Below are 25,542 nucleotides of genomic sequence, written 5' to 3'. Positions count from 1 at the left end.
TTCTTTCTCCACTGATTTCTTGTTCATCCCTGGACACTAACATGAAAAAAGTTACAGCCCAGCTGCTGTTGAATAGTTGAATAGTTTCTGGTTGTGAAATAATTTGAATTAAAGAAAAGCAACCTTTTCAATGTCTTTTTATTCCCCACCCCCCTAATTTTTAGAGGAGATAGGCTGACTCTGGGTAAGGGACAGAGTTCCTGTACTGTCATTTCACTGTCCCCCATCTAAGTGTCCCAGTGGACTTTGGGGGAAGGGTTCTTTTTTAGTTTTTGTTATATATGGGGTGGGGACTTTTGAGGGGTGTTTCTCTGCTTTTAATGTTGTTTACTTTTTCATACATTTTATTAGTTGTTTCGTTCTAGATTGATGCTCTTAACTTTCTCCTGAATGGCTTCGTCAAACTTTCACCAAAGTTTGTTAGCTATTTTATGGAATTTATGAAATTGTCACAGATACCCATCACTGGCTTTGAAACTTATGTTCATGTGCTATGCTGTTGTATTAGTTGCTGATTTCCACTCTGCATGCATTAAGACCGCATGAGGATTGCTAAACATACCACTTGAGTGCTGTTTCCTGTGCCATTTTCATATTTTCTTGCCCAGTTGTTTCAGTTTTACTGCTAACATTTTAGTTGCACTGCAATTCACATTTCTTCAGCTTTTCTTTATTTTATAAATATCTGACGCTGTTGGTTTCTTTATGGCATAATCTTCACAAATACACACAATGGATACCTCTGAGTAATTTTTCAATCAAATCAAATACTTACTTTTTGCTCAGATTTACTTTTTTTTCCTGTCCACTCTTGAGACCTTTAAAACCGTTGTAGAGTAATTTCAAAAATTAATAATCCAAGATCCTTTTCCATCCACCTCAGAAGCCTTTGAAACCATAGTAGAGAACATATTGTAATTACATTCTCTGAGATCAACGAAATTTCAATATGCCAAGGTTGCCAATAAAAGGAGATACAATACTGTATATGTAAAGAAGAAATATTGCTAGTCCATGCACAGAAACAACCATTGACTTGGACTGCTTTGGAAACAGTAGATTTTATTCCTTATTTGGAGTAAAATACAGACTCACGTTTTATTCATGACATCTGAAGTAAGCTGAGTGGAAGGCTGTAAAGTCATGATTTTACTATATAAATAATCAAGCTGCCTGTTTAGTTCCAAGAAATAATACATACCATTTAATCTATGAAAACAAAACAAAACAAAACAAAAAACTCCCTCTCCAAATGGTTATGCCATTAAGGGTATAAGATATATATTGTATTCTTTGCCCCAATACAATTGGAAGTTTGTAATGATGCCTACTTAAATTTTTCCTGTCTCCTTCATTGAGACTTACATAATTGCAGTTTTGAAGACTGGTAAAATATCCTGCTGACTATGCAACCTATCATCCCATTTCCTTGTTAAACAGTGATGCAAGAATACTGACAAGAACCCAAGTACACAGATTACAGACAGTATTACGTATGATGTTCATCCTGCATAATCTGGTTTTAGGTGGCCAAACATCTGATTACATAGATTACAACTGACATTCTGGTTATACATTCACAAAAATTGTAATCAGCAATAGGTTCATTGGATGTTTATTGGACACTGCAGCTGGTCCAGAATGCAGTGGCACGGGCGGTTTTTAGCATTCCTTGTTATGCCCATGTAACACTGCTGCTTGGTGAGCTGCATTGACTCTCAGTAGGCTTCCAGGTACAATCCAAGGTGGTGGTCAACACCTATCAAGCCCTCCATAGCATAGGGCCAGGCTACTTGTGGGAACGCTTTTCTCTTTTCTGCCTGCCCCACCAAATCTATTAGAAAGGGCATGTTCCGGGTCCCTTCTATGAAACAAGATCTTGTTGGACTCTGGAATCATGCCTTCTCAGTGGCAGCATGTGCTCTATGGAACAGCGTCCCCCCGCCCCTCCCCAAGATCTGGATGGCACCAATCCTCTTAGCCTTTTGCAAGGCATTGAAGACCTGGCTGTTTCCCCAGGCATTGGGATGGGGTAGATGGGCTCCGTTACTGTTTTTTTTTTAATAAGATTTTATTAAGTTTCAAGCAAAGATAAAAGCGTTGACATAATATTGGACATAATATTGGAAAATGTAGTAGCTATTTGGTTTCCCCTCCCCCCAAGCATTCATCATCATCCTCCTTATCATCATCCTTTACAACCATTCGACTTGATGGTTGAACCAAATCTGCCACAAAATTTTAACTTTTTGGCTGTTCCTAAAAAGAGGTTATCGTGCTCTTTAAAAAGAGCAAAGTGAAATTCCAGGGGAATTTCTGAAAGAAAATTTCACCTGAGACTTAAATGTCATTTCCCTGTTCCTGTTGGCATCTTGGTGGTGGTTTTTCCAACCAGCAGCTGACACTGAGTGGGGGAAACTACCAACTGCTGCCTTTAAATTGTCTGCAGAAAAGCTGTATAAGCAGGACCATCCACAAACCTTGTGATTGAGTCGGATTAGAGTTTATCAGGGAACTATTATACCATCATATTTTTCTGCTGATTCAAGGAATGGGAGAATGTATATTAATGTGGCTGTGAGGAACACCCTTAGAGAGGAAGGTGAGTTTTGTCAATAAACCCCATGCATAAAGAATTCAAGTGCCAATTTTCAGTGCTTGTATATCTGTTTTTTTTTTACAAAAGGAATGAACTGTTTGCAAGGGATATAAATGTCTTCATAGATATATATCCAGTGCTGGGTAGAATGTGCATTCTAATACAGATATCCCAATAAAAATGATAAAATACAAATTAATAGCTTTTCTATCTAGATGTAGAACTGAATGAAAGAGGAATTGTTCTGTAATAAATTACAATACAGGTAGTCCTGGCTTAACAACCACTCATTCAGCAACCGTTTGAAGTTAATGGCGCTGAATGAGGAGACTTATGACCAGTTGTAGTTGCAGCTGTTGCAGTGTTGCGATTTGGGTGCTTGGCAACTAGCTCACAATTACGATGGTCACAGTGTTGCGTGGTCACATGATCACCATTTGTGACCTTTGCTGCCAGCTTCCGACAAGCAAAGTCAATGAAGAAGCTGGGGGGAGGTTGCAAATGGTGATCATGTAACATTGTGCTTAACAACCACATGGGATTTGCTTAATTAATAATAGCAACTGAAACTGCCACAACTGCCATTGTAAGTCACTGTAGTCATGTGCTTTATGACTGTATCGCTTAGTGACAGAGTTGCTGGTCCCAATTACCCTCATTAAGTGAGGACTACCTGTAAATTGGTTTCTTTGGAGAATACACATTACACTGAAAGGGACTGCTTTGGTTTTGGGAATGTTTTCCTCTTCCTTTACCAAACAACAACAGATGAAGGGGAACCAAGGCCACAAACTAGTGGAAGTAATGTTTGAGAGGACAAAAGGATCAGGAGTCTAAAAATTGTTGTATTTCTGAAATGACAACTTAGCAGAATCCGAACAGCTGCTTTCAGCTGGGATATTTTGCTACTTCTTTGAAGTAAAGCTCCACTATGCCGTATCAGAAGGTGTTTTTGAATCTCTCTTGGGTTATAAAAATGACTAACCAAGTGGCTTGGAATATTGCTTGAAGAACTCAAGACCACAAACATTTTGGGCATGCAAAACTAGTTACGTTAGTTTTGCGATCCTGGCCAAAGTCTTGATTTCAAATTCAGATTAATTTGAGATAAATTTTATAAATGTAGAGAATGGATCCGCAGTCGTAGCAAAATCAGTCACTATAAAGACTTGGTTCCTTAATGTTTTGTGTTCTCATGTGCCCTAAAGAAGGCCTGGAATTGCTTTATTTTGATGTGCACACAATGTCAGTGGAGGGACACCCACACATGTTGTTGTTTATTCGTTTAGTCGCTTCCGACTCTTCGTGACTTCATGGACCAGCCCACGCCAGAGCTTCCTGTCGGTCGTCAACACCCCCAGCTCCCCCAGGGACGAGTCCGTCACCTCTAGAATATCATCCATCCATCTTGCCCTTGGTCGGCCCCTCTTCCTTTTGCCCTCCACTCTCCCTAGCATCAGCATCTTCTCCAGGGTGTCCTGTCTTCTCATTATGTGGCCAAAGTATTTCAGTTTTGCCTTTAATATCATTCCCTCAAGTGAGCAGTCTGGCTTTATTTCCTGGAGGATGGACTGGTTGGATCTTCTTGCAGTCCAAGGCACTCTCAGAATTTTCCTCCAACACCACAGTTCAAAAGCATCGATCTTCCTTCGCTCAGCCTTCCTTATGGTCCAGCTCTCGCAGCCATATGTTACTACAGGGAACACCATTGCTTTAACTATGCGGGCCTTTGTTGTCAGTGTGATGTCTCTGCTCTTCACTATTTTATCGAGATTTGTCATTGCTCTTCTTCCAAGGATTAAGCGTCTTCTGATTTCCTGACTGCAGTCAGCATCTGCAGTAATCTTTGCACCTAGGAATACAAAGTCTTTCACTGCTTCTACATTTTCTCCCTCTATTTGCCAGTTATCAATCAAGCTGGTTGCCATAATCTTGGTTTTTTTGAGGTTTAGCTGCAAACCAGCTTTTGCACTTTCTTCTTTCACCTTCATCATAAGGCTCCTCAGTTCCTCTTCACTTTCAGCCATCAAAGTGGTATCATCTGCATATCTGAGATTGTTAATGTTTCTTCCAGAGATTTTAACTCCAGCCTTGGATTCCTCAAGGCCAGCTTGTCGCATGATGTGTTCTGCATACAAGTTGAATAGGTAGGGTGAGAGTATACAGCCCTGCCGTACTCCTTTCCCAATCTTAAACCAGTCCGTTGTTCCGTGGTCTGTTCTTACTGTTGCTACTTGGTCGTTATACAGATTCTTCAGGAGGCATACAAGATGACTTGGTATCCCCATACCACTAAGAACTTGCCACAATTTGTTATGGTCCACACAGTCAAAGGCTTTAGAATAGTCAATAAAACAGAAATAGATGTTTTTCTGAAACTCCCTGGCTTTTTCCATTATCCAGCGGATATTGGCAATTTGGTCTCTAGTTCCTCTGCCTTTTCTAAACCCAGCTTGTACATCTGGCAATTCTCGCTCCATGAATTGCTGAAGTCTACCTTGCAGGATCTTGAGCATTACCTTACTGGCATGTGAAATGAGTGCCACTGTTCGATAGTTTGAACATTCTTTAGTGTTTCCCTTTTTTGGTATGGGGATATAAGTTGATTTTTTCCAGTCTGATGGCCATTCTTGTGTTTTCCAAATTTGCTGGCATATAGCATGCATTACCTTGACAGCATCATCTTGCAAGATTTTGAACAGTTCAGCTGGGATGCCGTCGTCTCCTGTTGCCTTGTTATTAGCAATGCTTCTTAAGGCCCACTCAACCTCACTCTTCAGGATGTCTGGTTCTAGCTCACCGACCACACCGTCAAAGCTATCCCCGATATTGTTATCCTTCCTATACAGGTCTTCTGTATATTCTTGCCACCTTTTCTTGATCTCTTCTTCTTCTGTTAGGTCCTTGCCATCTTTGTTTTTGATCATACCCATTTTTGCCTGGAATTTACCTCCAATGTTTCTAATTTTCTGGAAGAGGTCTCTTGTCCTTCCTATTCTATTGTCTTCTTCCACTTCCGCGCATTGCTTGTTTAAAAATAATTCCTTATCTCTTCTGGCTAACCTCTGGAATTTTGCATTTAATTGGGCATATCTCCCCCTATCACTGTTGCCTTTTGCTTTCCTTCTTTCTTGGGCTACTTCTAGTGTCTCAGCAGACAGCCATTTTGCCTTCTTGGTTTTCTCTTTCTTTGGGATGTATTTTGTTGCCGCCTCCTGAACAATGCTGCCAACTTCTGTCCAGAGTTCTTCCGGGACCCTATCTACTAAGTCCAGTCCCTTAAATCGATTCTTCACCTCCACTGCATATTCCTTAGGAATATTCGTGAGCTCATATCTAGCTGATCTGTGGGTCTTCCGTAATCTCTTTAGTCTGATCCTAAATTGTGCAAGAAGAAGTTCGTGATCTGAACTACAGTCAGCTCCAGGCCTTGTTTTTACCGACTGTACAGATGTCCGCCACCTTTGGCTGCAAAGGATGTAATCAATCTGATTTCGGTGTTGTCCATCTGGTGAAGTCCATGTATAAAGCCGTCTCTTAGGTTGTTGGAAGAGAGTGTTTGTTATGCAGAGTGAATTGTCTTGGCAAAATTCTATCAGCCTGTGTCCTGCTTCGTTTTGTTCTCCCAGGCCATACTTACCTGTAATTCGAGGTGTCATTTGACTGCCCACCTTAGCATTCCAGTCTCCTGTGATGAAAATAACATCTCTTTTAGGCGTGTTGTCCAGTAGTTGCTGCAGATCCTCATAGAACTGCTCTACTTCAGCTTCTTCAGCATTTGTGGTTGGGGCGTATATTTGGATCACTGTGATGTTAGATGGCTTGCCCTGAATTCGAATTGACATCATTCTGTCGTTTTTGGGGTTGTATCCAAGCACTGCTTGGATACAACCACACATACACACTATGAAATTAGCTTCTTGGAGAACAGCAAACTGAATTTATATATGAACCTCAGTGTGTAAACAACCAGCCAAACATTAGTTACGGTATTAACTTCGGTGTGTAAACAGCCAACCAAGTATCTATCCTGAACGTTTTACAGAATCTACTAGGCCCAGGTGTATTGCAAGTGGCTGGTCCCAAATGATCAAGCCAAGTCCTGAATGATTTTGAATAATTTTGAACCTGCCCTTGGCTGTGTACCAGTCTGCAACCTAGAACTGTGGGAAACTTGAAGAATGCTGAGCCATTTTTGCCCTCATGTTTTTGTACCCATTCTTCCTTTCATTCAGCCATTTTCTTTAAAAAAAAAAATCACATAGTGGCTCACTGGCAGTTCCTGGCATCATCATCATCATCATCATGGAGGAAGAGGAGAAGGAGAAGAAAATATACTCTTCCTCTACCATTAAACAAAATCTTTAATAGGGATTTTATTAGAAAGTGTTGTTACATTTACTTTGAATTTAATACCACCTTCATTCTTAATATTTTTAATCCTAACCTCTGGATGTCCTTTCCTTTTAGCTTTGTACAAACAACTATTTTAAAATTTCTAAGGTCTGTTCAAATTAATGATTTCATTTTATGAATTGCCCTGCAAAAGCTTCTGCCATTTTCCCTACTGATTTCTGATACAACTATGTCATTCAAATGCTAGCAACCTGTAGACATGCCAATAAAAAGTTTGCACTTTTGAAATCAGGCAATAATCCTGTGAGTTGAAAGAATAAAGCCATATCTAGCTATCAAATCTATTCTTCCTTCTTTTCTGTTCCTCGGAGATGCTGACTATATTCATCTTTCATTGTAGAAGGTAGCTACTGATAACGCTTGATAATTTGAATAATGGGAGAGGAGAGAGTGTTGAGGGCTTTGCTGAACTTGGTTCTCTAGTCTTATTGTATGGTACCTTTTATATTTGCACATTTAACAGCAGGGACAGTATTATTATTATTATTATTATTATTTAAAGGTAACAGGGAGGGAAGCATCACTCAGAGTAAGTTATTCAGGAAACAGCAGCATTAGTCTCTAGCCTCCTTTCCTCACAATCTCTGAATGCTGGTAGTGGCTAGAGCTTGCACACTTGACTGCATTCTGTCTACTCCTGCTTGTAATGGCCAAGGCATGCTCAATCTCTTGTGAATACCTCTAAGGCAGCAGCAAGCAGAGCATCCAAGAGAACTGTTTTGCCAGACTCCTCCTGATCAGTTTCCTCAAAGCCATGTGATTATGAAGCTGCTTTCCTTTTGAAGTCATGGGATCACATATGCTCCTTTCGCTTTCACTTGGTTCTACCACCAGTTAAGTGCTTCACCTTTTGCCATTTCCCTGGACAAGCCCTGATGGGCACCTGTAAGGCTGACACTGGTGGGGTGGGAACCAGCCCTACTCAGACCTGACGGAATTGTTGGGTAAAGATACAACAGGTGCATTCCAGTGTCAGTGCTGGGGAAAAAAAGGCAAAAAGGACTGTTGATTTGAATGTCTTAAGATTTTAATCCCAGGATTGACAGATTTGGCATGATTTCTTTATTCTGCATCGGGAAAATCTTCTGTATGTATAAGACTTATTTCTTGTTAGCAGTAAAGCAACTAATGTGAACTTGAAGTTTTTGTTGTTGCCTAGTCCTGAATGTAGGGTTTGGCTTCTGGAAGAATATATTGATTTATTTGTCTCTCCTGAATCTGACAGTGCCAGTTGTTGATCCTCTGCAAGTGCATATAAAATGCATTCAGCATACGTGTGTGTTATGTATTATTCTCTGTCCAAACAAATTCTGTCAAGATGTTTTCGTCAGTAAAACTCCCTGTTAGCTTCCAATGTATTTGTTCCCTTTCCATCCTTGTTTGCAATAAATAATGGTATGCCCATACAGCCCAACTACTGCATGAGCGAAACTGCTTACTGGTTGGCTTTTGGTTGCAATTCAAGGTGCTCATTGTCCTATGAAACCCTTCATGACACAGGGCCAGGATATTTAAAGAATTGCCTGTTTCCAATTATCTCTGTCCACCCAACAAGATCAGACAAGGTTAGCATACTCTGGGATCCTTCTATTAAATAGTATCATCTTGTGGGACCCAAGAAATATGACTTCTCTGTTGCTGCACCTGCCCTATGGAACAGCATATCTCACAAGACTGAGATAGCCCCAACCCTGATGGCCTTTAGAAAGGCTCTGAAAACCTGTCTCTTCCCTTGGACATGGGACCAGGATGTGGTATGAGTATATGTGTCCTATAAATCATTGTGCCCAGTGCTAAAGGTGTTATATCTGTTTATATACGTATACATATACATATACTGTACACATACACATGTTGTTTTTAATGTGGTTATCCTCCTGGAATTGCTTAGCAAGTGGGTAACCATATAAGATGGATGAATGTATAAGTAAATACCTTGTTTCAGTCACCTTAGAGACTTCACATAGTACTACTACTCTATCACTTCATAGCTTCTCTGTCTAGTATGTCACAACAGTACTCAGATTACCTGGATCTCAGATTACCTGGATACAAAAGGCAGTGAAGAAGTAGGCTTTGGAGCCCAAGCTTTCTAGTAAGGACATCTAACTAGTCAGGCTAGAAGGCTGAAATTGTAGGAGAGATGATGTTCAGGACTTGTTACAAACATTTCTTTGTACCTTGGATGTAATTGTAAAGTTACAATAAATTGCATAGCTCTGCTAGCTAGTGTGGGTCAGAAAAAAGAAGATGCCCACATATTTATTATTTTTATTTAATTAATTAATTTCTATAGCCGCCCATCTCAACAAGTGATTCTGGGCATCACAGTGCAAGTCTAGATCCATCCAAAATAAAGGCAAAAAACCCACTCCAGTTCACATAGCATTAGTGGACAATACACAGTGGTCTTCACATTTCTTAGTTTCACATCCACACCTTATTACAATAATGGGTGATTTCTTGAAGGCTAATAAAACCTAATGTTGAGATACTTGGCTTAATAATTCTATTGTCATATAAATTTTATGTATGTTTTTAGTAGCTTGGAATATTTTGCATTAATCTTATTAATAAAAAGGTTGGATATGTGTAATATATCCTAATATGTGTATCTCTGTTTTTTATTACAGTAGAAAATACTCTGGACATAAATTGAGGACAAACTGATTTTACCTGTGCAACTGGAAAATCATTTCTTTTGTTGCTTACTAGTAATGAATGTCATTAGAATGAGATAGATGGTATGATAGAAGCCAGAATGCTTCTGGGGTTTCCGTCAATTATAATTAGCTTTATGTTGTTCTTAATTGTCATTTAATCCTCAATCATAAGCTATGGATCCTGAGAGCATTTACTGTGTCCTTGCTCTCAGCAGGGTTATCTCCTGTGCTTTGGTATGAGAATGAATCAAAAGTCGAAGTAAATAAAAATAGCCTCTTAATAGAGTTAGGAAAAGAATTTCACTTATTTTAGTGACAAGGGACTGTCTTCTCCTGAGGCACCAGTTAATAAACTTACACCATTTCAGAAACAGGTAAATCTTCCAGTTCTGCTTCATATACGAGAGAGAGAGAGAGAGTGTAAAAATTCCTACCTCTATCATTTTGAAGTTAAGCACAGCAATTGCTACAAGGAAGGCATAATGTGCTTTCTGCTTTAGCAGACTACTTTTTCTGACAGTGCATCTGCCATCGGTTCTTGCTTCCAAGGCAGCCCTGCTCACCAGCAGACATCCACTTTCTTGACAGTGTCTGTTGTAATCTTCTCTTGACCTTTTCAACTTAGCTGTTTTAGGACTTTGCAATGGGCCAATAGCTCTGGGTGTTTGTATAATAGGATTTGAACTCTGGTCCCTAGTTGCAGGGAGGCCAGTACATTGAAACTCTGTCTGCATAACCTGAATATTTCCCAGCTTGCTTCCTACCCCCATTCCTTCCTCATGCTCTTCATCTTGTGGGTGTGCCTCTGTCCACCTTGGCACTTTTGGCAGGAAAGCTCTGGCTGGGTTCCAATCCACAAGGAGCCTGCAGCTGCATCTTGTGCGGAGGATGGCCCAGCAGCCAGGCACGTGTTGCTTTCCCCTGGTATGTGCTGTCATTGTAGGCTGCTGATGGCTTGGGTCTCTGGACCCCTGCAGCAGTTTCTGTCCCTGCCCATCTCACAGAAGCTTTTGTGTGGGGTTTGAAAAGCTGTGATTAACTGCACTTTGTCTGTTATTACATTGATCTATTATTTAGCAAGCGAGGAGATGAATATTTGATAGAGCTCAGAGCCTGGCTGGAGAAATAAGGGCAAAACATTCAAGGGGAAATGTATGGATTATATGCTTCTACCACAGCAGGAGTCTGCCGGATTGGTCAAACTTCTTCCCATGTGCTCAAGAAAGCTTTGGGGTTGATGACCTTATGCAGCACTTCTTTTTGTTGTTCTTTTTTTCTTGCCAGGAAGGCAATAGGGTTTTTTTCTCTCTTTTTTCAGCTTATCTTCCAAGTCTTGGTTATCAAACCACATGATAGCCACATTTTAGAAAAATAAAGGGGCGTTTGTTTCTGGTATACAGTATGTAGTGCTGTTTCTGGTTCTAGTTACTATATGTAGTATTGTAAAATAATGGTAGAGGACAGAAGAATAAGTGCTGTGCATATTTATTGAGAATATGCTTAATTTTCCAGCTATCAGCATTCATTTTTGAGATAATTTTTTCTCTCCCACACATATTTTATTCTTTCATTTTTTAAAAGTTCAACAAAAGAAAAAAAAGCAACTTGCGTTTTGGTGGTTATTGTTTATTTTGTTCCTTTGTGTTCTGTATGTATAGGATGAGATGTGTTATAAGCCACATCCCAAATAAGTTGTAGAAAGACTACTTTTCCTTAATCTGAAATTTCACAGTTGAATGCTTATCTCAGAGCATCATGGTGTACTTGAAATTATATCTTCTAGTAGATATAAAATCTATACTGCTTTTATATTTGTCTTACATCTAATCCATATTTGTTGACCTTTCTCATAGTACTTTGGGATATCATTTTCATCTTACAAATGAGCTACAGTGATAAACAGGGAATTCCTTGCTGATGAAAACAGCAGGAGAACTAAATCCTGGGTATAAATTCATTACATCCCCTGGAGCATATAGTGGCTTTGTGAAGTGATGTGAGAAGGCAAATTCAGTGCTCATCAGAGATGCAAATCTCTTTGTTCTGCTTGAAAAGCTGCCCAAACCTGAGATGCATGTCATTTCATAGCTAAATTTGGTTCCATATATTGTTCATTCCTCAGCTTTGTGTTATTTGTCCTCCCCCTGCCCCCCCCAACACTGATAATAATGGGATCAGTTACATTGTCAATGCTGGTTCATACTAGTGGGAGCTGAAGTTCTACCTCTAAAGGGCCACTGGTTCCTCACCTCTAGTCTGGCTGAATGGTTTACATATTGACCAGAGATTCTGTTAGTTCCATCCAACCAACTCATTACTTTGATTTTACCTAAGATAGCTCTGCAGTGGGATTAGTTTTATTTCATGCAAGTCTCTGAACTACTGAAGTGTTTATCATATTGTATTTGACTGTTGTTGTGAAAAAGGTATATTTTTGGTGGGAAGTCTGCATCAAGAGTCTGCCATCTTCCTTGATAACTTAGCAGGCATCTCTTATGTCATTACAAATGCAGCACAAATGTATCAAATATTCTCAAGAAGAGTGTGTTATTGCATCAGATCAAAGGCACATCTATTCCTGCATTTTGTTTTCTACTTTGGCTATCCAGCAAAGCATGAAGGCAGTATTCATCCCCTGCTGCTCCAAGTGTTATTCAATGGTATGCTTCTCTGGATCTGGAAGTTCTTCCGTTTAAGCTCCTATGATTAATAGAATTGTCTAATGTTGTCTCCATGATTTTTTCTAATGATACTGTAAATTATTTTTGTGTTGTATGAAAAAAGTATTGTCTGTCCTTAATCCATTGCTGTGGGGTTACTCTATATTTGAATATTGTCAGAAGACAAAATGTATCTCTTCGCATGATTGATAAAGTTATAAACTCTGTCATGTCACCTCTAGATGATTTCTCTCTCTCTCATTCACTCTCTCTCACACACGAATGCCCTCTCAGTGCTGTAGGCTTTTTTCAGTGTAAAAGTGCATCACTTCCCTTATTTTTATTGCTTTTTAAAATCAAGGGATTGGGGCATTTCTTTTCTTGGCCTGTAATTGTATGTCCTGCTTGTCATCTCTATAAAGAGAGAAAGAATTAAGCAGTCTTTCCATCATCCAGCTATTCTACACTGATGTAATGCTCTTCCATTTCATCTTAGATCTCTCTCAGGATGAAACTGGCTGTAAAAGTCACCTAGTTTCAATTCCTTGCAGGCTAGTTTTACACATGATTCTGGCTTTTTGGATGAGCCTGCCCTCCAGATACACTAAGATTAACTGTTTCTGATGCAGCAAATATTTTCCTACTCCAACATTTGTGGTAATATCTTAGATTACTGCAAAGAATGAAATTACCAATATGACTTATGTCATATTAAATGAGATACTGTTTTGGCTAAGCAAACATAACCTATTCTTCTTTAGTTGAGGCCAAAGGGGTGGGAAAATTCATTGGCAAGAATTGAAGAATAACTAAATTCATATTTTTATGGAGCTACAAAAGAAGTCTAAGAATAAATAAGACCAATATGGGCCTAATTTGCCATCATTGCCTTATGACAGTAATAAACTTACTCCTGGAGAAATTTCTTTGACAAAGAGAATGGGGCAGAGGGGTAAAAAGCAGCATGGTGATAGTGATAGCTTATTGTTGATGAATAATGCACTTCCTGCATATTAAACTTACCTCAAAGATTTGAGGTTGTTCAGGTTGAACAAGGATTTTATAAATAGAAGCTGTCTGGCATCATGCCTGTTTTTATACTGGTCCAGATCCTGCTATCTGGTATTATATCCTTTGAGTTCAGTGTTACAGTAATTTGGCCAACAATTCAGTATTGTTGATAAAGGTGCATAATTGCAGCATAAAATTGTTATAATTATAGTCTATTTCTCATGCTGACTCTTTGACCTTTAGTAATCACTGTTTGGCAGATTCTTTGCAGGTAGAATCTCCCTTGTTGCTAAAATTAGTTTTCCATAGATTGCACATATTTGAAACTGTTTCCTTGTAATTGAAAAGATCCTGCTTAGCTCCAAGCTTGTACTTTGCAACTGCTTCAGTGGGGCAAGGAAGCATCTCTTATACTAATTGATGTGAACTGGCCTGTATGTGAAGCACCATGCAGTACATAAAAGAGAATCTACTTTTATTTTCTTGGTACCTTCAATGTCATTTTATACAGATTAGTCCCTACTGTGTCCTAACAGTCAGGAACCATGCTGATACAAGGAATAGATCTCTAGTGTTTTATTACTGCTGCATTAGGCAGAAAATCCTAACAAACTGAAGAAGCGTGGGAAAAACCCAGACAGATAAACCCCAAAAGTCAAGGCGGGTCTGATCTGTGTCTCTTTGAATGACTGCTTAACTCCACAGTAGTACGCATGCGTCTTCCCCCCTGAATAGGGGCCCCTTCCTGCTCACCATCAGTACTCATGACATACTGTTTGTTCAAAAGTGGAGCACCAGTTGTGTCCTGTATTACCATATAGTAGGGGGAGGGGAGGAGGAAAAGCTGCAAATTCTCATCATTTAAATTCCATGGGAATCAGCTTAGAGAAAAGCAGGATAATGCTCAACTCTAGCAAAACCAAGTGACTGTGGATTTGGGGGCCACCTGGATCCTGAAAATTTCCATCTTTGATTCTGGATAGAATTGCACTATCCAGAGGGATCTGATGCACAGTGTGACCATCCTCCTCAGCTCCTGCTTGAAGAACAGGGGGCAGCCATGGTTTGGAGGGCCTTTGCCCGATTGTACCCATTCCTGGTTCAGAAGGCCTTACTCATGATCGCTCATGCCTTGGTTACCTCTTGTCTGAATTACTGCAGCGCACTCTATATGGGATTGCCCTTCAAGACCACTTGAAAGGTACAGCTGGTGAATGAAGCAACACATGTAGTTATGGGCATAGCTTGGTACACCTATGTAAACCACTACTTTATGACCTGCACTGGTGGCCTGTGGGAGCAATTCAGGATGCTGATTGTTACAAAGCTCTTCATGGCACAGGGCTTGTGCGACCACCTGCCTCTGATTACCTCTGCCTTGCCAATGAGATCTGAAAGTATGGGCTTACTGAGGGTCCTGTCACTTAAGCCATCTATTGGGACCCAGGAGACTGGCCTTCTCTGTCACTGTACCTATCCTATAGAATGACATTCTCCTGGAGATTCAGATAAACCTAACACTGAAGTTCTGTTTTCTCCCTTGGTTTTGTTCCTGTTCTGACAGCTTCTGACTATGTTTGGTTATCTGAAGTTCTCTGGCACAATAGGTTTTTTGTATTTTAAGATCTGTTGATTACGATTTGTTGCTTTTAATAGTGTATGCTACTAGGAGTTGCACATCAAGTGGGTGGCTATATAAGTTGATTGATTGATTGATTCATTCGTTCATAGATTGAATGAATACTGTACCATGACACCCTTAAATTACAATTTATTTGTTGTGAATTTTCACCTAAACATTTTCGAGCTCATGTGGACGGCATATGAAATTGGTGAAGTGGTGGAAAAGTTCAGAGGTTCATCATTAATAAATTAACTGAATTGTTCCAGATTCACTAGACTCTAAGTGGGTTAAACAGATAAACCAAAAAAATTATAGCAAGCAATTATATATAATACAAAAAAGAAAATGTCATATTCAATATGCTGTGATCCACAGTTAAAACTTTTCCTCACCAAATAACTCTGTGGAAGAAAACTGTTTTCACCACTCTTCTAAAGAAGGGTTGGGGCCAATCTGACCACAATCTGTACTACTGTGACGGGGCTACCTCAGCTACCTCCTAATTTCGTAAGGTAGGTACCCAGAGCATTCCTTCTCAGTTATACTGCATATGACAGGTATTTTCTACCTGGAGAAGATGGTCCTGAAGGTAACATAGACCAAGCTATGTTGAATTTTGTAGGTAGGTAATGACCAGCATCTTGAATTGGGCCCTGAAACTTGCCAGCAATGACTGATAAGTGTTATTCAATTAAACCAGGTGACACCAGACAGCAGACAGACAGCTGAATTCAGCACAAGCTGCAGCTTGCAGGTCATTTTCAAGAGTATGCTGTAGTAGTCTAACCAGTTGATGACAAGGCACAAGGCACTGTCTTCAGCTTTTTCTGATCCAGAAAAAGGTGCAAGTGTCTACCTACCAAAGCCAAAGACTGTCCTGGCCATGGCCTCTATCTGCTCTAGAAGAAGCTGTGAGTCCAGGACTACCCCAGATTATGTACCAGCCCCTTCAGGGGAAATACACCAGATGGAATTTCCTTGGTTCCAAGGGGTTTCTGTACAAACAGTAAGTCTGACTTACTGGGACTCAATCTCAGTCTGTGAATCCCCATCCAGTCCCTCATAACCTCCAGTAACCAGATTAGAGCATCCACTGCCTCTCCTGCTTGGCCTGGATAGAGATGTAAAGTTGGCTATCATTAACATGCTGATGATATTAATTCCAAACTGATGAATAACTTCGCTCAGTGGTTTCATTTAGATATTAAGTAAGATGGGAAAGAGGGCTGAGCCCTGGGGCACTCCTTATTGGAGTGGCCAAGTGCTTGATCTCTCCTTCCCAACAAGGTCAGTTGGAACCACACATTTAGGAAGAACTAGAATCATTGCAAACAGTATCCTCAATTCCCAATTCTCTCAGAGGGTCCAGAAAGATGATATGGCCAACGGTATCAAATGCTGCTGAGAGATCCAGCAGGACCAATAGGAATACATCACATCTGTCTAGATCTTACTGGAGGTCATCCACAAGAACAGCCATATTAGTTTCATCCCTGACCTGAATCCCAGTTGGAAGGAATCCAGTTAATCCATCTCATCCAGAATTCTCTGTCATTGGGATCCAACCATCTCCTCCACAACTGTATTGAAGGAGAAGGAGGAATTATGTGGCTCTCACTGAAGATCACTCAAACTGCAGCTAGTAAAAATGTGGCAGCCCATATATTTGCAAATCAAAGTTGCCATAATCACATAATACCTGTTTTACAGTTGCTATATTGATTGCTAGTAGATTGGGGAAGGGGGACAATTCAAAGTGCTGGTTTTCACATGTACATTAAAGTCCCCCTTGGCATCCAGATATTTGCAGGAATGCTTTCTCCATGTAGAAGAAGCCCACTTGCCCTGCCCTGCCCTGCCCTGCGCACACATCCCACCAACTTCTTCAATGATACACAAGTCCTATAGTCAACGGCATGGAGGTTCACAGGTAATATTTTTCAGTTGTAGCTCCCATATAATGGAATATTCTACCCTGGAAGTTAAGGTAGCACTCTTACGGTTGGCCTTTTGGAAGCTACTCAAGACAAACTGCTCTGGAGGTATTTGGGAATGAATGGTCACCATTGTGCTTATTGTATCACTGTATTTTTATTTGATTATTTATCTTGACACTACATTTTTACCTTGTTTGTTTTCTATAATGTAAATTGCTGGGTTTGAAGCTCAATACTATAAAAATAAATAATTCCTTAACTGACAAGAAAAACTCAGAAATTGGCTGGTAATCACCAAGGCAGCCAGAATGTGAGATGGCTTCTTGAGGGGGTGTAGCACCACCTCAAAGCCAGAAGTACCATCCCCCCCCCCGATTTATTTACCACCTAGTATCTATTTTGCTGTCTCTGTAATGCTGCACATATCAACCAGGAGGGACAGGAATCTGATTTATACTAGCTGAGTTCAGGCTACAGAGGACCCTACTTCCTCAGGAGTCAGGTGCTCAAAAGAATCCCAAGTAATCTTGTAGAACATCTCTGTCATCTCAGAAGAATGCCCATCTAGTGTCCAATTCAGAGTGAATATGAGTAATTTTGTCTTCAAAGTGCCTGGCAAACTCTCCACAAAGATCTTCCATGCCCATTTTACTGAACAGAGAAAAATTACCTTAAAAAGCACTCCTGTCCAGCACTGCAGACGTGATAAGTGCAGAAATGTGTTGCTGCTTTGCCACCCTTACAACCAATGTATACACCTGAACTTTGGCTCGAACCTGCCTCTGTTCCTTTTCACTCTTCTCTTTCACTGGCATTATTCCAGGTGTCTTCTCAGATGCACAATCCATCTTACATCAGTAGGCCATTTTAACCAATCATATTGCCAAGAGAGACAAAGTAATCAGATGCAAAGTCATTTGGTCTGATCTGTGTTAGGCCTCTTAAATCTTTCAGGAGCAGTGCAGATCAAAATTATAGAAAAGTTGTACTACTCTACCAATATGTAAAAGGTCCTACATAATTTTTTTAAATTCTCTCTCAAAAACATGGATAGAAATGTCTAATATGTCAGGTTCTACATGCAAGAATTAACAAGAGAAGTTCTGGATAGTGGGATTTCAGATGATATATTACTCACTGAAGTCAAGGTGACAGAATCACTGTCTTCAAGATGTTTAGACTGCTTACTCAACAAATACTGTTATTCTTTTAATAGCACCTTTTGGTACATTTTATTTAATCATTTTAAAAATTATATACCCTTTTACATACCTACAGGACCTATAAAAGGATCTTTGGCTCTGAAGGAGGGAAAGGAGGCAGACATGTATTCAGCACTTCATAATTTATAATGCATACATGGGGAAGCAGTGGATCCTGGCAGACACCCTGAAATAACCACTCTAGAAAAGACGCCATCCTGGGATATTGCAAGATCAGGGGACCCATTGAATCCTGATGGGACATGCAGCTCAACTGCAGATCTTTCACAATCATCCCTTCAACTGTGGACGCAGACAGTTATAAATGCAAGTCATTGCAGAGATCAAAAGTTGCAGTCCAAATCTCTGCCTCTGAATCCCTAAAGGGAAGGAGCTCTCAACAATACTCCAGATTAATGTCCTGCTGATACTCCAGGAAGGGATGGAGCAGTGAGGCTATAAGCTTTTCCCTTGCTGCCCAGCTACTTTGAGTGTAATTCTGCCGAGTTCCCTGCTTTATGTGCTAGTTCACGGCTCTTTAGCTGAATAGTCTCTGTGCTGCTTCAGATCTACTCTTTGCCTTGCTGGACTTTTAGGAATTGAGCCATAGTGGTGGGAATGGAAGATTATGGAACCCTTACTGTAGTTTATTAGCATGATTTGACATACGGGATGTAACAACTTATCTAGCGGCTTATTCTGTGCTTGAGACAATGAATGGTTGAACTGTCTGCCCCATGTCTTTTCTGTCTTCAGTTTGGGGTACATCACAGCAATGTCCAGAATGAACAGATCTTTCCTCACAAGAGATAACGTCTGCCTGAATGGCCAGAGCTGCTAACTATGGTGATTCAAACATGTTTGAAAGTGATGGAATGGAAAACTACCTGGGTAAAAGGAAATGTATATTTGAATGATGGAGTTAACTCAAGAGTAGTTAAATATTTAAAGGTCTGTTCTTGTTTTCCTTTGCTATGTTATGTCTGGCTTCATTGTAAGATTAAATGAGTTAATTTATTCAAATAGTGTGTATCTCTGCTTCATTTATGTACATGGCAACTAAATTTTGTAAACCTCAAAATCATTCTAAGTGAGAATGTGTACACATTACAAAATGGCAGTTAGTGATATGCAACAATATTATTGTCATTAAGAAGCCCAGAGGATGTATTCTAATGAGAAGCTTTACTGTAGAGTATATTTTATAGGCTGTGAGTGCTTCCAGATGGCGGACCTCTATTGCTATCAATCAAAAGGCTTGTTCTGTTTTCTTTATTGAAAGATCTGTGTATATGTGTGTGTGGAAAGAAATAAGATAGAAGTTCATGTGCTTTCACAATCCTCCTGCCTCATCTGGATACACCCTAGTTGCTATCTGTCAATATATTCAGGGGATAAGATTTTCTTTTCTTTATAAATACAGAGGATGGTTGTAGAATTGTATGGAAGAACTTGACGATATTAGACTATGTTAGACTATGACTAACAAAACCCAGTAGCTGGGAATAATTTTTTTCCAGTTTTATTCTTTTAACATTTTCTGATCCTGAGCCGTAGCTTGCATTAATATTACTGGTGTCACTGGCTATGGAGAATTAATATGTTTTTCTTTCCTTGGTCTGGTGATCTGAGAGATCCTTAGGTTCTATCACTGTCTTTGTGTAAAGTTTTCCAATTAGGTTTTGCGCACAGCTTCATAAGGATTATGAATACTACTCAGGTAAATGTTATTTCAGTCCTCTCACCTTGTATAACAAATCTAGCCCTCTTAAAAAGCATCTGGTATGATGAAACTATTCTCTTAAGACTTTCTTTCTGAATGTTCAGATATTCTTTTATACCATTAAAATATATTCCTTATTACAGATGACAAATGTTCTTTAATCATTGGAATAGTGATTATTGCGAGGCTCTTTCTCAAACAAACTTGATCCAGAGATTGCTTCAAGTGGATATGTCTCACATAAAAAATTATGAATAACATTTTCTCTTTTCTCTCTTCTTCCAGCCCCTTACTTTGGAAGTCAGTTGTTACTTTTCACAACTTCAGTTTCAGCATTCTGATCATAGTTCTTACGATCATGTTCTCTCCATCACTTTCATTCCAGCCTGTTCCTGTCTTCTGAAATCAAAGATCATCTCCAAGGGCATTAGAATCATAGTCTCTGCTTATGCAGCCATCTCGGGAATCATAAATAAGTGCAGTTCTCAAAAACATACATTCTGGGAGGTGATTTTTGAGCTGATTTTATATTTTATTGCCTGATACGGATTTTGAAATTCTGGTTGTCAAATGATAGATTGCTAAACTCTACTCCACTTAGAGGGCTTCTAGATGGAGGCCTTAACTTCTGCTCCTCTTTGACTTCCCAGGGACTGGCAATCCTCTTTAAGGACAGAGTCTGATATTCTTTTGGTACATGGAATCATTTAGTTCTCATTGTCATAAATTTAGGCTAACCAATAGAATTTCAAATTCTTCCTTCTTAGCATTTCAAGTGTTTACCTTACTCCACTGCTAACAATACAGGTTTGCTGTCTGCTTTTCAAAGGACCTTTGCCATACGCAATCAGTCCATCATCAGAATATTGCCTACCGTTATACTCCCACTATGTTGCCATCCAGAAGAATACAAGGGAAATACGCAGTCGCTTAGATGTCTGTTTTAGATATAGATATTTATCTATACATCCATACATACACACACCCACACACCCAGACACTCACCCCACCCACCCCCAAACACCAGATTTTTGCTCTTCAGCAGGTTGCTGAGAAGTATACGAAAAGGTAAAAGAAGTATATTGTATATTTGTTGATGTGGAGAAGGCATATGACAAAGGAAATAGGTATGAATTATGGAATGTTTTGTGTGAATGTGGATTGAAAATTAGTTGCTGTAAGAGTGATATATAATGGAAGTAAAGGATGCATGAGAGTAAGTAGAATATTTAGCAAATGGATCATCATTAAGCAGGAAGTAAGACAAGGATGTGTGATGTCCCCATGGTTGTTTAAGGTATTGATGGATAACCCTGCAAGGAATGCTTGTAGTGATAGTAGAGGTGTGGTGGTAGGTGAATGTACAATGATTTATCTACACAGTTCTTTACTATACTATTGGCTGAGAACCCAAATAATATGTAGCAAATGTTTGATAGATTGTATGATGTAATGAGAGGGATGTGAAAAATAATGTATCAAAGACCAAGCTGGTTGTGTATAATAGAGAAAATGGACTGAATGATTGCAAGTTATACATAAATGGTGAAAAACTAAACCAAGTAGGTGAATTTATGTTACTTGGTAGAATGTTTATTAAAGATGAAGAAGTTTTAAGTGCAAATGAGGTTTGTTAGAAAGATAGTGCATAGTATATGGTTTGCTGCAAGGAATCAATGTTTTGTCAAAAGAAGTGAAAATGGCTGTGATTACAAGTGAAAGTTGCACATGTAAGTACAAATATAAACATAAGTTCAGTGCAGTGGAAATGCAGTACTTCAGAAGGGTGTGTGGTAAAACAAGTTGAGATAAGGTCAAAAATGAATGGATCATGAATGGTGCTGATATAAACTTGTCTTAACTATGTTTCATTTTCTTACCGTGTGCCATTAATTTCTGAATAAATGTGAATTGAATACAAAAGTGAGTTACCAGTATGAAAGAAGTACTTGGAGGTTTGATTGAGAGAATGAGATTGAGATTGAGATTGAGAGAGAATGAATGAGGATGGAGTTGCAAAAAATGTATGGAAGAGTGAATGGGCTGAGAGGAAGGATAAAATCAAGAAAGTCTTGGATAGATAAAATTTATCCTCAGAAAGAGAGAGGTGAGGAGTTAGAAAGATATGGGGAGATATCATGAATGGTGCTGATATAAACTTGTCTTAACTATGTTTCATTTTCTTACCGCGTGCCATTAATTTCTTACCCACTGTTGCTTACCTCTTATCTGTGCTCTGCATAACACTGCATACCTCAAATGTGAATTGCATGATGGCTGTGTATATATGGCCCCTGGTCTTGCATGATATTTTCAAGATTTCTGTGTTTAGTGTTGAGCCTATATTTATGCTAAAGATTTCATGTGTTCCAATTTTTAATATCTGAAGTTGGACAGAGTGCTAGAGGACACAAAATGGATTTGGAGGACTCATTTTTCCCATGTGAAACCTTGCTTTGTATCAAGTGGGCTGGACTATGGTTTCCTTCTGTTTACATTTGTTCATTTCTTCATTATTTCAGCTAACAGATTTTCACACATATTGCAAAATCAGCATTCTAGGTAGTTCTGCTGTGAACTCAATCACTCTGGCCTTAAATCTGGTTTCATTCCTCACTGCATGATACTGCTTGCTCACTTTCATAATAGCCTTCCTTATAGTTACCAGTTCATGACTATTTGTCCTTTACTATAAAAATAAAAAATAAAGGGTTGTCTTGTTAGCAGTTAAAATAAATTAGGGTTTATTTTAGAGCATTTAAAAAGACTGATTCAGTTATAAGACATGTAAGCTTTTGAGATTTCCAGATATATGACACAAAAGGTAAGCTGGGATGCAGAGATTGCGGGGGGAGAGGGGGGGAGAAAAAGAATGACTCAGAACTGAAATTAATAAGTGGGAAAAATCAGTAAGCAAATTCAAAATGCTTTTCATGGAAGTATTACAACAAGCTTTGCTTTTCAGTCGTGTATTTTTTTCTTCAATAATTGTATCTACTTTCACCTCACTCAAGACTTTCCTTCAGGAGCTCAAAGTGGTATACACTGCATTCCTTTCATCTATAGTACTTTTCCTTCAACAACAAGTTAGGTTGAGAGAGAGTAACTGGTCCAAAATCACTCAGTAAGCTTCCAAAGCAGAGGATGGTCTAGAATCTGAGGCTTCACAATCTTAGCGAAGAAAAGTGAAGCTCTTCTTGTGTTTTTTTTTTTAAATCTATTTTCATTTGTTGTCTTTTTCTCTTTTTAAAAAGAGAAGGGGAAAATATGACAGCTAAGTCTGTGTGTGAGGGAGTGTTTTCATGTGCCTTGTGGTGCTGCAATTCCTTAGATATTTCTTCAAGTATCTGAGCGGCTGTCACAAGAAGATGAGACAAAAAAAAACAATGGATATAAATAACAAGCAAGCAGATTTCAGTTGGATATCAGAAGTTCCTATGGGTAAGAGCTGATTGACAGTGGAACAGTCTGTGTCAGGATACTGACAACCACAGCGAACGGTGATGATGCCAAAATAGCTACACACACCTTAATGGCAAAATCACGCAAATGCGACATTATTTACTTGCCTCAGAATGTCTGACAAAAGTATGTAAATCATAAGATTGCATTTGTACGACAACTACAGCATGTTTATTACAGCCCTAAGGCCAGATACAATCAAAATATATAATAGTAACAATCTTACATACATACATATGTACATACATACATACATAACAAAAACATTTGTATTGTACACATGTCATCACTCCCCCACCTCTGCATTGGGCACTAATTCCTCAGGAGTTGGTGGATTCTCTTTTGCTGGAGGGAGAGGCTGGATGACCACCTATGTTGGGGATGCTGTAGGAGTAGATTCCTGCACTGGCCAAGGGATTGTGCTAGACAATATTTAAGGTCTCTTCGAACCTGTACATTCTTGATTCTGTAATTCCCAAGACAAGGTGATGAGAGAGAGAGTTCAATTTAACAAAAAATAATTTATGGGCATAGAATAAACTATAGTAAGCAATAGGGTTGTGCAGTGCTCCAACACCAAAAAGATGCTGTAGAACAGCCCTGGGGGATAAATGTAGCAATTGCGATGCAACTCTTAAAAACAGCTACATCTTTTCCTGGAATGTGTGGCTTCATTCTGCAGCTGCTATTTGAAGAATACAACTGTATTCTAGAAAGGTGCTATGTTCTTCCATCCCACCCCCAACATGCTCTAAAATACCTTTTTTTGATTAAACTTGAAGCATTGCATAGCCATAATGAGGAATGATTCAGAGGTGATAAAAGTTGCGTAGAATCATAGAATAGATGAGTTAGAAGGGACCTCTAGGGCATCTAATCCAAACCCCTGCTCAGGGGAGAAATCCATGAAACAGTGACAGATGGTCATCTAGTCCCTATTTAAAACATCCAGCATGAGGAGTTGGCTGCTGTTTCAAACAGATGTTCCACTGCATAACAGCTCTTACCAGCAGGAAATGCCTCTTCCTCCTGAGTCTTATTTCTTTCCATTTCAATATGTTGGTCCTTAACTTGCCCTCAGTTTCAGGGCAAGTTAATAGGCTAACAGTTGGTCAAACCAGGGGACATATGTAATGTGTACCTTCTCTCCGAAATGGTAGGGGTGAGTTTTGGGAGAATTGGGGGTGGGGGTGGAGAGGTAACTGAAAGGATCATAAATCATTCATAGAATATTTTCAAGCAATCTGTGTCTCCTAATATTTGGCATTCAAAGGTAACAGTCGAACTGTGTGTCTGTTGGCACTACAGATGGCTGCAGCTTCAGTGTTTGAAAAAAACCCCTTTGTCTCAATAAATAATCTTCTGCATTTAATGAGATTTGATTATGTGGTGATGTTATTGAGGACACACAGAAGCAGTTCACAGTGAAGGCAACTTTCCCAAATAAACATTGTCCTCAGCGATGTCTGCATTTGGCCCAATCTGAATTGTTTGTGGAACAATATCATTGTTACTAATCAGAATGTTTTGTCTCTGTCATCTCTGGATAATGGACTTGCATATTGACCCATGCTAGAACCTTCTACAACTGAGACAGATTTTTATATGGGAAACACTCATTGTTCCTGCCTTTTTCCTCAGTTTCCTTTTAGTTTCTGCTTACCAGCATGTGCATTCTTCTTTACCCTTCTGTGAACACTAAAAAAAAAGTTGTTCTCCAAAGACCTTCAAGATGTTTTGGACATTTTGCTTTTAAATTGTTACTTTCATTTCAGAAAGTAAAATTTTGGAGAAAACAGAATGGAGCATGACTTCCTGACCCAGGCTTAAATATATGGATATTTCCATGCTTTTCTGCAAGAGTTTGGTTTATGGAATTAAAGTGTCACCAGTAGACGACAATTCCTTCTTTGTGGTGTGCCTTGGCAAAGGTCACATAATTGACAAGTGCCCACATTTTCAAAATTTACCAACTACTTCACCCTCATCAAGTATACTAGGTATCATCACAATCTCAGCAAAACTGCTATGGCTCCAGGGCAGGTTTCTACAGCAGTGATATCAAAGAAAAGTTTTGGGAATATTGGAGGAAACTTTTACCACTAACCCTAGCTTTCATCCTTAAAACCATGTTATCTAGAGTATTGGGTTATGGTTAGTTATGGTATAGTCATATTCACAATATTTTTCTTGAACAATTATCAAAACAGACAATCCTAGATGTGATTGATTATCTGAATCCATG

The 25,542-nt window shown here is 39.2% G+C and overlaps 1 protein-coding gene across 1 annotated transcript in view; it reads left to right on the top strand.

The window, feature by feature from the left end:
- The window catches only part of TEX264 (testis expressed 264, ER-phagy receptor), a 184,932-nt gene that overhangs the window by 144,534 nt on the left and 14,856 nt on the right, over positions 1 to 25,542 (top strand). The gene's annotated exons all lie outside the window — the stretch shown is intronic.

The sequence above is a fragment of the Candoia aspera genome, chromosome 2, assembly GCF_035149785.1.
Source record: "Candoia aspera isolate rCanAsp1 chromosome 2, rCanAsp1.hap2, whole genome shotgun sequence".
In the NCBI taxonomy this organism is placed as follows: domain Eukaryota; kingdom Metazoa; phylum Chordata; class Lepidosauria; order Squamata; family Boidae; genus Candoia; species Candoia aspera.
This window is presented reverse-complemented; position numbering and strand designations above follow the sequence as displayed.